Here is an 11,788-nt window from a genome sequence, read left to right as displayed (position 1 = left end):
GAAGCACTTTAAATTGATGAGTTGACGTTGCCAGGAGACATCGGATCTCACGTTTGTTGCGAAGTATCACGTGTTTCCACATCGATTCCTGATTGGACAAGCATCACGCCGTTTGCATATGGTTTATAGCAACATGAAAATATCAACAACGTAAGATCCGATGTCTCATAGCAACGTGAAATGATCAATTTTAAGTGTTTTTTGCACGACGACATTGTTGCAAAACAACACAACAGCGACATACAGCAAAGCTGATTTATACAACAATACCAAGCATAAATTAACACATAGGAATGTTATTTTTGGTTCACCCTTGCATATATTTGCCAATTTTCTCCCACATTTGTTCGTTTATCAAATACAATCAGCGGAATAAATCGGGCTAGAAAAGTTATGAGAAATCTACACGGAAATATAACCTCATGCCATTGTGTCTGTATGTGTAACGGACAGAACAGGATATGATTTCTGTTTGGTGCATTCATGCGTGAAAACTTGTCTCGTGTTTGGTTTGTGTGAGCTTCTAATGTTGTGTGGGTATATCCATTGGAATCTGGTTAGTCTAGCGTTGTTTTAATGCCTTTTTGGTTGATTCTATTTGAATAAGGTGGAGCCGTGCAGGCATTTAGTTTTGAATCGTATCTATTCTAATTTATTATATGTCTGCTGTGAAACTGTTACAAACTGCAAATGGAACAAAAGGTAGAATTGAACGCATACAAAAAATTACACGGCAATCGAGGATCTGTATCCTACAGTATGCTTACACAACATTTAATCATTATTTCAATAAAGTTTTGCTATTGTTTTGGTTTCCTAACGACCATTGTAAGTGATATTTGTTACATGTCGAAACTTATCTGATGTCAGTTTAAACATTACCAGTTACTTTGTTTATTCTGCGTTTGTAAGTGATATCGATTATACCTAAAGTGGACTAAGTATATTTATCACATCATAAATTATCTCATATAAAAAACGACTTTATACGAGATTAAGCATGTTCCTTAATCGTATCGTTTTTATCAACGACTTCGTTTTTCCTTTAGTCTCGCTGTGTTCAAACTTACAACAAATATCGTCAGCATGAGAACAGCGTCACGTGTTTCCATAACGCTTCCTGATTGGATAAGCGTCACAACATTAGCATATGGTTTATAGCAACATGAAAATCCCAACAACGTGAGATCCAATGTTTCATAGCAACGTGAAATGATCAATTTTAAGTGTTTAACCATCAACAATCTCCATACGGCCAAAGTCGATGTTTTCTCTGGGATTTCTCGCGCCAAAAAAGTCACACGAACTTGTCACGTGTTTCCATTCAAATTGCTGATTGGCTGACGCGTTGTCATGTGTTTTCTAATACTTCGTAAGCAGGATAATCGTCTCAACGTGAATTCCGATGTCTCAGAACAACAAGTGTATTTATTTTTGGAAAGTGTTTTAATTTGTTTTGCGATAAAATCAGCTTTACAATACTTTCCGAAAATGTGTATTCATTCTCTGTTTCGATTAATCAGCAAATTTTTATTGGTAGACAGGAATTCAAATATTGTGGACTTGTTGGCTTGTTTTCTGTTCTTTGTATATTCTGCAAAACATTTGGAATCACTGCACAAATAAACCCCCAAACTAATTCAACAAACTTGGATATTTTGAAAGAATTATTTGATGTTGCATGAGGCAGCAAATGCAGTTGCAAAAATCAATTTTGCAAAATTTTCCGCGCTTTGAGAAGGATACACGTGGAGTGACTACGGGTTTTGATTTGGTAAGGAAGACTCAACTAACGACGGATATGAAGCGCAACACGATAGCTGGCAACATACGCCCTTCAACTCTATATAACCAGCAACCTTGAGGTCTGAAAATCATCATTTTGCATTGTGGAACTCGCAACGCAAAGGATAAGGTAAGCAATTTACATTAAGTGTTGTAATGATTATTTGCATGGTCGTTTTTGTGCAGATGAACAAACTGTTGTTGATCGTTCTCCTTCTGGGACTCGTCCTTCTTGCTTCAGACTCAGTCGAGTCAAGACGTTACTACTCAAAACGTCATTGGAAAAGAAGTCATTGGTTGAGAAGAATAAGGAGACGATACCGACGCCGATATAGATACGGAGATGAAGGTAACAAAACAAAACATAAGGAAAATTAAATTCCACCGCTTTAAATACAACATTTACATATACGACATCAAATATATTTAATGCCGTCTTTTCTAGTGTTTTGTGTGTATGTTATAGTCTTCTGGATGAACCAGTTGATTAGAGGCTAAATTGTCACACGTGGCTTGTTGCCATCCAAGTTTTACACAAACGTGTTAACTTCGCAAACTGTGTTGTCTCGTAACGTACTGATGGAATTACGGCAGTAACTAACTAACAGTAAAACCTTGACATGCATGCGCTCAGTTTAGAAAAACTTTTCCCTTCGAGATACCAAAAGTTTTCGACACCTTTGCTACATGTCCATATTCAATACATTTTTGTATGTCAGGAATTGGTGAAGATGAAACATTTGAAGATGGAGATGAAGATGAAGATGACTTTATGGATGACGACGAGTAAAATGTGGGCAATTATTCGAGTATTCACATATTTATGTGTTTAGAAGGTTTCTTTTCCGGCTCATCGAAACTCCAATATAATTTGACTAATTTCCAGATTACTCCGAAGTTAAAAATGTAGACACCGCTTTCATCTGCAAAATAAACAAAAAAAAACATCCACATTTTTGTGTTTTATTAACAATCTTTCTTTGCTTTTGATGATATAGTCATTGAGTAACAACATGTCGTCTTGTTTATGGTTTGAAAAGCTTCGCATTTAAAAAGAATCCGAATGCACGTTAAGGAAGTTATATTACGTTCCATATTCGCACACGGCTTGTCTCCAGTTTAACTTTTTCTCAATTCTCTCACAAATTTTCACCGATAAGATTTGCCTGAAACTTATGCGAAGAGTTGTTAATCTGCTAAATTACGGTTGTTGACGTTACAGCCTAATTATCACGTGATCATTGCTGAAATATTTAGATAAATTGCAAGTACCCTAAGTGAGATACATTTGCCTTCGGGAAAACCATTCCACAGTCGTGGCTTTTGGTGTTTAACAAAGTTTGATCATTTTAAACAAAGAAAACAGAACAATTAGAATGGGTAGAATATGACTATATGATAAAGCTTGTCATATTATGTTGGAAAGGGTTTATTGTTAATTATTAACAAAATATATTTTATTCACTTTCAAATTCTTTCAATACCTTTTCTTTCAAAGTTGATATGTGACTTAAACGAATTATGCAACAATGTCGCGAATGCTCTTATGAGCTCACAAATAGTGTAACACACGTGAACGTCCATCTAACGTAAGAGAACAAACCCCTTGCAGTCGTGATGGGAGCTGATTGGATGAATCAATCATGCACCCATGAAACCAGAATTACTGAATGCACCAATTTCGCCAAACCAGTAATGATTCCATTGCGTGTGTGAGAACAAACCATTCTGTTACAAACAAAACAGACAACCAGCTGCACTGTTGAGACCTTTTAGGTCGAAACAGTGGCCATCTGTCTGCAGCTTATACACAAAACATACAATGTTGAATTGAGCACGTTACCAGCTCCAAGTGATCAGAGGAGTAATGGAGAAGATGTACAATTTTTAAATTATTTTAGTTATGCATTGGTGGATGTGAGTCACTGGACAAGTCTTCTGTGGTTGCTCCTGCTAATTACAATCATAAAAATCACCAAAACTTCCCTATATCAAAACTTACGTTCGTTAAAATATACCACATGTCAGCTATCTTACAAAAAGGTCTTTCATTTATGCGACTCAGTCGAATTTTAGGCATAAGCCTACAATACACAAGGCAACAAGCATTAACACACCGAGATTTTAAATCTCTACTTAGGAGAAAAAGCACTTTTATTCAAGTCAGATGTACAGATAGTCTGTGAAACAATCCGTCGACTGGCGGTAAAATGGGAGGAAACAATAAAATCTTCGCAAACATTCTAGACCACGTGAGTGGTTACGGCGATACGACACTAAGAAAACTGGACTGAAAACATTATTCCTTTACTTTCTCCACACTAACACCTTATCACCTAAATTTATGTAAATAAATATCCAAAACCTTTTTACAGCTGAGTACGAGCTGGGAAGTGATAATTCGCAGCTCGAAGAACCGAGAAATAACCTTGTATGTCTTCCTACATGGAAATCTGCATATGATGTCGTTAGAAGTTGGACGAAACACGTTTTGTTTTTATTGCAAAACAGATTCTCCAAATCGGAAATATTCAATATTTAATTATGGATAATTTTTTCGTAGGCTTGTTTCAGGCAAAGATCCTACTTTTCTTCGTTCTTCACCCATCATTTATTTAGTTTAAAAAGTTATAAAACGCCAAATCCCAAAGCTTTTATGTCGCTTGTTGCACTTATCAACAAAGCTTGCTACCGATTCTATATTTTTGGTTCTTGCATCTTGTTTCGCATGAATATGTGTGTTATCATGTATCTTGTACAAATTGGTTGCTTTTGCTGTTATGATAACGGAACAAAGACTGTTGGATTCTTTTTCGAGGTAAGATTAACTACATGTCAATAATAAATTCTTTAGAGGTTAATATTAGCTTCATGAACTATGCACACGTACAGTTAAAATCGAAACCAATATTTTACGGTTTAATGTGAATATTTATCTAGAAATATGAACTTACAATTTCATATGTTTGACGACATCTCTGTAAAAGAGGTCCAAGAAATTTTATTCACCAACCATTAGCTCTCTTGTTTTTGATTTATTTTAGCACAAAAAAACTTACACAAATTCGTACTAATCCGCAGGAACAAGAGATGCGTAATATTTTTATCAACAAAACGCTTTGGATATTTCGCAAAAATGAATCTACATCATCTCCTCTACCGGATGAAAGGCGTCCTCCTGCTTCTCGGAAGACGGATCATCTACAAATTTGAATTGATCATTTCTTGCTCCAAAATTCATTCGTTTGTCAACTCATTCAGTTGGTAGTCAGTGCGTAAGGTTCAAAACAAGTGTTGTGGCGCTTTAACAGAACACAAGCCACAGCTATCTCCTAAAATGGGTAATTCATACTTATATTCGTCTACCTAAAGATTGCCAACCTTGATATCGGATAATCCGTAACTTCCGACTGAGCTGGACAAATTTAACTCGCAACGGTCGTAATTAATTTTCCTCATAAGGAAAAGGTGCTTTAAGTTGTGCTTGATTTAAAACTTTGCTAGCAACATTTTAACTATTGTTTCGATGGCAAAAAATCTTTGACTTTGGAATGCCCTTTACCGTTAGAGAGCGCAACGAAGCTACATGAGCTTCTTAACTTTAAGGGTCGTGAAAATACATTTGTGTATTAACAGAAACTGAGAAGGCAGAAATTAATACACATTTTCGAAAGGTTTTGTAAAGCTGATTTTACAGCAAAACAAATTAAAACACTTTTCAAAAATAAATACACTTGCTGCTCTGAGACTTCGGAATTCACGTTGAGGTGATTATCCTGTTTACGAAGTATTACAAAACACGTAACATTGCGACAGCCAATCACCAAGTTAAGTGGAAACAGGTGACAAGTTTGTGCGACTTTTCGGCGACAAGGCAAGGAATTTACATTAAGTGTGGTAATGGTTTTATATAAGGTCGTTTATGTGCAGATGAACAAACTGTTGTTGATCGCTCTCCTTCTAGGACTCGTCCTTGCTTCAGGCTCAGCCGAGCAAAAACGCTACCGCAAGAAAAGAACTTGGTGGATGCATGGAGATGAAGGTAACCAGACAAATCATTGCAAAAATTAAATTCTACCGCTTTAAATACAACACTTACATATATGATATCAAATAAATTTAGTGCCAACTTTACTGGTGTTTTGTGTGTATGTTTTAGTCTTTGGGGTGAACCAGTTGATTAGAGGCTAAATTGTAACTTGCGGTTTGCTGTTAGACAAGTTTTACACAAACGTCTTAACTTTGCAAACTGTTTTGTCTCGTAACGTATTGATACAATTACGGCAGCAACTATAAAACCAACACATTTTTTTATCTCGGGAATGGATGAAGTTGAAACATTTGGAGATGGAGATGAAGATGAATCTATTTATGGATAACGACGAGTAAAATGTGGGCAATTACTCGAGAATTCACATATTTATGTGTTTTGAAGGTTTCTTTTCCGGCTCATCGAAACTCAAATATAATTTGATTAATTTCCAGATTACTCCGAAGATAAAAATGTCGACACCGCTTTCATTGGCAAAATAAACAAATATCATCCATATTTTTGTGTTTTATTAACAATCTCTCTTTGCGTTTGATGGTATATTCATTGAGTAACAACATGTCGTATTGTTTTTGGTTTGAAAAGCTTCGCATTTAAAGAGAGTATAAATACACTTGTTGCTCTGAGACATAGGAATTCACGTTGAGACGATTATCCTGTTTACGAAGTATTAGAAAACACATGACAACGCGTCAGCCAATCAGCAAGTTAAGTGGAAACACGTGACAAGTTCGTGCGATTTTTGGCGCGAGAAATCCCAAAATAAACCTTGAGTTTGACCGTATGGAGACTGTTGATGGTTGAAGCACTTGAAATTGATGAGTTGACGTTGCTACGAAACATCGGATCTCACGTTTGTTCCAAAGTGTCCCGTCTTTCCATATCGCTTCCTAATTGGATAAGCGTCAAACGTTGGCATATGGTTTATAGCAACAAGAAAAGCTCAACAACGTGAGATCCGATGTCTCATAGCAACGTGAAATGATCAACTTCAAGTGGTTTTTTCACGAGGACATTGTTGCAAAACAACACAACAGCGACATAAAACAAAACCGATTTTTACATCAATACTGAGCATAAATTAACACATAGCAGTGTTATTTTTGGAAACATCGGCAAAATAAACAAATGTCATCCATATATTTGTGTTTTATTAACAATCTCTCTTTGCTTTTGATGATATAGTAATTGAGCAACAACATGTCATGTTGTTGATGGTTTGAAAAGCTTTGCATTTAAAAAAGTCCGAATGCACGTTAAGGGAGTTATATTACGGTACATATTCGTACACGGATTGCCTCCAGTTTAACATTTTCACAATCCTTTCACAATTTTTCACCGATAACATTTGCCTGAAACTTAGGTGAAGAGTAGATAATCTGCTAAATTACGGTTGTTGACGTTACAGCCTAATTATCACGTGATCATTGCTGAAATATTTAGATAAATTGCAAGTACCTTAAGTGAGATGCATTTGCCTTCGGGAAAACCATTCCACAGTCTTGGCTGTTGGTTTTTCACAAGGTTTGATCATTTTAAACAAAGAAAACAGAACAATTAGAATGGGTAGAATATGACTATATGATAAAGCTTGTCATATTATGTTGGAAAGGGTTTATTGTTAACTGTTAACAAAATATATTTTAATCACTTTCAAATTCTTTCAATACCTGTTCTTTCAAAGTTGATATGTGACTTAAACGAATTATGCAACAATGTAGCGAATGCTCTTATGAGCTCACAAATAGTGTAACACACGTGAACGTCCGTCTAACGTAAGAGAACAAACCCCTTGAAGTCGTGCCAGGAGCTGATTGGATGAATCAATCCTGCACCCATGAAACCGGAGTTACTACGCACCAATGTCGCCAAACCAGTAATGATTCCATTGCCTGTGTGAGAACAAACCATTCTGTGACAAACAAAACAGACAACCAGCTGCACTGATGAGACCTTTTAGGTCGAAACAGTGGTCATCTGTCTGCAGCTTATACACAAAACAGACAACGTTGATATTTTTGTGTTTTATTAACAATCTCTCTTTGCTTTTGATGATATATTCATTGAGTAAAAACATGTCGTATTGTTTATGGTTTGAAAAGCTTCGCATTTAAAGAGAGTATAATTACACTTGTTGCTTTGAGACATCAGAATTCATGTTGAGAAGATTATCCTGTTTACGAAGTATTAGAAAACACATGACAACGCGTCAGCCAATCAGCAAGTTAAGTGGAAACACGTGACAAGTTCGTGCGATTTTTTGGCGCGAGAAATCCCAACATAAACCTTTGAGTTTGACCGTATGGAGATTGTTGATGGTTGAAGCACTTGAAATTGATGAGTTGACGTTGCCACGAGACATCGGATCTCACGTTTGCTGCAAAGTGTCACGTGTTTCCATATCGCTTCCTGATTGGATAAGCATCACGCCGTTCGCATATGGTTTATAGCAACATGAAAATCTCAACAACGTGAGATCCGATGTCTCATAGCAACGTGAAATGATCAATTTTAAGTGATTTTTGCACGACGACATTGTTGCAAAACAACACAACAGCAACACACAACAAAGCTGATTTATACAACAATACCAAGCATAAATTAACCCATAGGAATGTTATTTTTGGTTCACCCTTGCATATATTTACCAATTTTCTCCCATATTTGTTCGTTTATCAAATACAATCAGCGGAATAAATCAGGCTAGAAAAATTGTGAGAAATCTACACGGAAATATAAGCACATGCCATTGTATCTGTATGTGTAACGGACAGAACAGGGTATGATTTCTGTTTGGTGCATTCATGCGTGAAAACTTGTCTCGTGTTTGGTTTGTGCGAGCTTCTAATGTTGTGTGGGTATATCCATTGTAATCTGGTTAGTCTTGCGTTGTTTTAATATTTGGTTGATTCTATTTGAATAAGGTGGAGCCGTGTAGGCATTTAGTTTTGAATCGTATCTATTCTAATTTATTATATGTCTGCTGTGAAACTGTTACACACTGCAAATGGAATAAAAGGTAGAATTGAACGCATACAAAAAATTACACGGCAATCGAGGATCTGTATCCTACAGTATGCTTACACAACATTTAATCATTATTTCAATAACATTTGGTATTATTTTGGTTTCCTAACGACCATTGTAAGTGATTTTTGTTACATGTCGAATAACTTATCTGATGTCAGTTTAAGCATTACCAGTTACTTTGTTTATTCTGCGTTTATAAGTGATATCGATGAAACCTAAAGTAGACGAAGTCTATTTATCACATCATAAATAATCTCATATACAAAACGATTTTATACGAGATCAAGCATGTTTCTTAATCGCTTCGTTTTTATGAAGGACTTTGTTTTTCCTTTAGTCTCTCGGTGTTCAAACTTACAACAAATATCGTCAGCATGAGAACGGCGTCACGTGTTTCCATAACGCTTCCTGATTGGATAAGCGTCACAACATTAGCATATGGTTTATGACAACATGAAAATCCAAACAACGTGAGATACGATGTCTCATAGCAACGTGAAATGATCAATTTCAAGTGCTTCAACTATCACCAGGGTCCATACGGTTAGACTCAAGGTTTATTCTGGGATTTCTCGCGCCGAAACATCGCACGAACTTGTCACGTGTTTCCACTTAAATTGCTGATTGGCTGACGCGTTGTCATGTGTTTTCTAATACTTCGTAAACAGGATAATCGACTCAACGTGAATTCCGATGTCTCAGAACAACAAGTGTATTTATTTTTGGAAAGTGTTTTAATTTGTTTTGCGATAAAATCTGCTTTACAAAACTTTTCGAAAATGTGTATTCATTCTCTGTTTCGATTAATCAGCAAATTTTTATTGGTAGACAGGAACACAAATTGTATGGACTTGTTGGCCTATTTTCTGTTCTTTGTATATTCTGCAAAACATTTGGAATCACTACTCAAGTAAACCACCAAACTAATTCAACAAACTTGGATATTTTGAAAATAATTATTTGATATTGCATGAGTCAGAAAATGCAGTTGCAAAAATCACTTTTGCAAAATTTTCCGCGCTTCAAGAAGGATACGCGTGGAGTGACTACGAGTTTTGATTTAGGAGGGAAGATTTAACTAACAACGGATATGAAGCGAAACACGATAGCTGACAACATACGCCCTTCAACTCTAGATAACCAGCAACCTTGAGGTCCGAAAATCATCATTTTGCATTGTGGAAATCCCAACGCAAAGGATAAGGTAAGTGATTTATATTACGTGTTGTAAAGATTTTATGCATGGTCGTTTGTGTGCAGATGAACAAACTGTTGTTGATCGTTCTTCTTCTGGGACTCGTCCTCCTTGCTTCGGACTCAGTAGAGTCAATTGGCTACATCAGGCGAAGAAGTTGGTGGAGAAGAAGGTATTGGTGGAGAAGAATAAGGAGACGATACCGACGCCGATCTAGACATGGAGATGAAGGTAACAAGACAAATCATAGGGAAAATTAAATTCTACCGCTTTAAATACAACATTTATATATACGATATCAAATAAATTTAGTGACGTCTTTCCTGGTGTTTTGTGTGTATGTTTTAGTGTTTCGGGTGAACCAGTTAATTAAAGGCTAAATTGTCACATGCGGCTTGTTGCCAGACAAGTTTTACAAAAACGTCTTAACTTCGCAAACTGTTTTGTCTCGTAACGTATTGATACAATTACGGCAGTAACTAACCAATAGTAAAACCTTGACATGCATGCGCTCAGTTTATAAAAACTTTTCCCTTCGAGATATCAAAAGCTTTCGACACCTTTCTCTACGTGTCCATATTTAACACATTTTTGTATGTCAGGAATGGATGAAGTTGAAACATTTGAAGATGGAGATGAAGATGAAGATGACTTGATGGATAACGACGAGTAAAATGTGGGCAATTTTTCGAGTATTCACTTATTTATGTGTTTTGAAGGTTTCTTTTCCGGCTCATCGAAACTCAAATATAATTTGATTAATTTCCAGATTACTCTGAAGTTAAAAATGTCGACACCGCTATCATCGGCAAAATAAACAAATGTCATCCATATATTTGTGTTTTATTAACAATCTCTCTTTGCTTTTGATGATATAGTAATTGAGCAACAACATGTCATGTTGTTGATGGTTTGAAAAGCTTTGCATTTAAAAAAGTCCGAATGCACGTTAAGGGAGTTATATTACGGTACATATTCGTACACGGATTGCCTCCAGTTTAACATTTTCACAATCCTTTCACAATTTTTCACCGATAACATTTGCCTGAAACTTATGTGAATTGTTGATAATCGGCAAAATTAGGGTTGTTGGCTTACAGCTTAATTATCACGTGATCATTACTGAAATATTCAGATAAATTGCAAGTATCCTGCACCCTTGAAACCGGAGTTACTACGCACCAATTTCGCCAAACCAGTAATGATTCCATTGCCTGTGTGAGAACAAACCATTCTGTGACAAACAAAACAGACAACCAGCTGCACTGATGAGACCTTTTAGGTCGGAACAGTGGCCATCTGTCTGCAGCTTATACACAAAACAGACAACGTTGATATTTTTGTGGTTTATTAACAATCTCTCTTTGCGTTTGATGGTATATACATTGAGTAACAACATGTCGTATTGTTTATGGTTTGAAAAGCTTCGCATTTAAAGAGAGTATAACTACACTTGTTGCTCTGAGACATCAGAATTCATGTTGAGACGATTATCCTGTTTACGAAGTATTAGAAAACACATGACAACGCGTCAGCCAATCAGCAAGTTAAGTGGAAACACTTGACAAGTTCGTGCGATTTTTTGGCGCGAGAAATCCCAACATAAACCTTGAGTTTGACCGTATGGAGATTGTTGATGGTTGGAGAACTTGAAATTGATAAGTTGACGTTGCAACGAGACATCGGATCTCACGTTTGTTGCAAAGTGTCAAGTGTTTCCATATCGC

The 11,788-nt window shown here is 36.2% G+C and overlaps 2 long non-coding RNA genes across 3 annotated transcripts; both read left to right on the top strand.

Annotated features, from left to right (window-relative positions):
• Positions 1-1,864: 1,864 nt before the first annotated feature.
• Positions 1,865-2,730, top strand: LOC145906723 (uncharacterized). Its single transcript, XR_014402855.1, has 3 exons — positions 1,865-1,915; positions 1,972-2,134; positions 2,505-2,730. It is a non-coding gene; the product is annotated as an uncharacterized LOC145906723 (long non-coding RNA).
• Positions 2,731-9,964: 7,234 nt separating this feature from the next.
• Positions 9,965-11,322, top strand: LOC145906692 (uncharacterized). 2 transcript variants are annotated; one of them, XR_014402849.1, is made up of 4 exons: positions 9,965-10,070; positions 10,127-10,292; positions 10,664-10,737; positions 11,197-11,322. It is a non-coding gene; the product is annotated as an uncharacterized LOC145906692 (long non-coding RNA). The 2 variants fall into 2 exon arrangements; XR_014402848.1 differs by lacking the exon at positions 11,197-11,322 and adding an exon at positions 10,831-10,935.
• The last annotated feature ends 466 nt before the right edge of the window (positions 11,323-11,788 follow it).

The sequence above is a fragment of the Ascidia mentula genome, chromosome 6 (assembly GCF_947561715.1).
Source record: "Ascidia mentula chromosome 6, kaAscMent1.1, whole genome shotgun sequence".
Classification (NCBI taxonomy): domain Eukaryota; kingdom Metazoa; phylum Chordata; class Ascidiacea; order Phlebobranchia; family Ascidiidae; genus Ascidia; species Ascidia mentula.
This window is presented reverse-complemented; position numbering and strand designations above follow the sequence as displayed.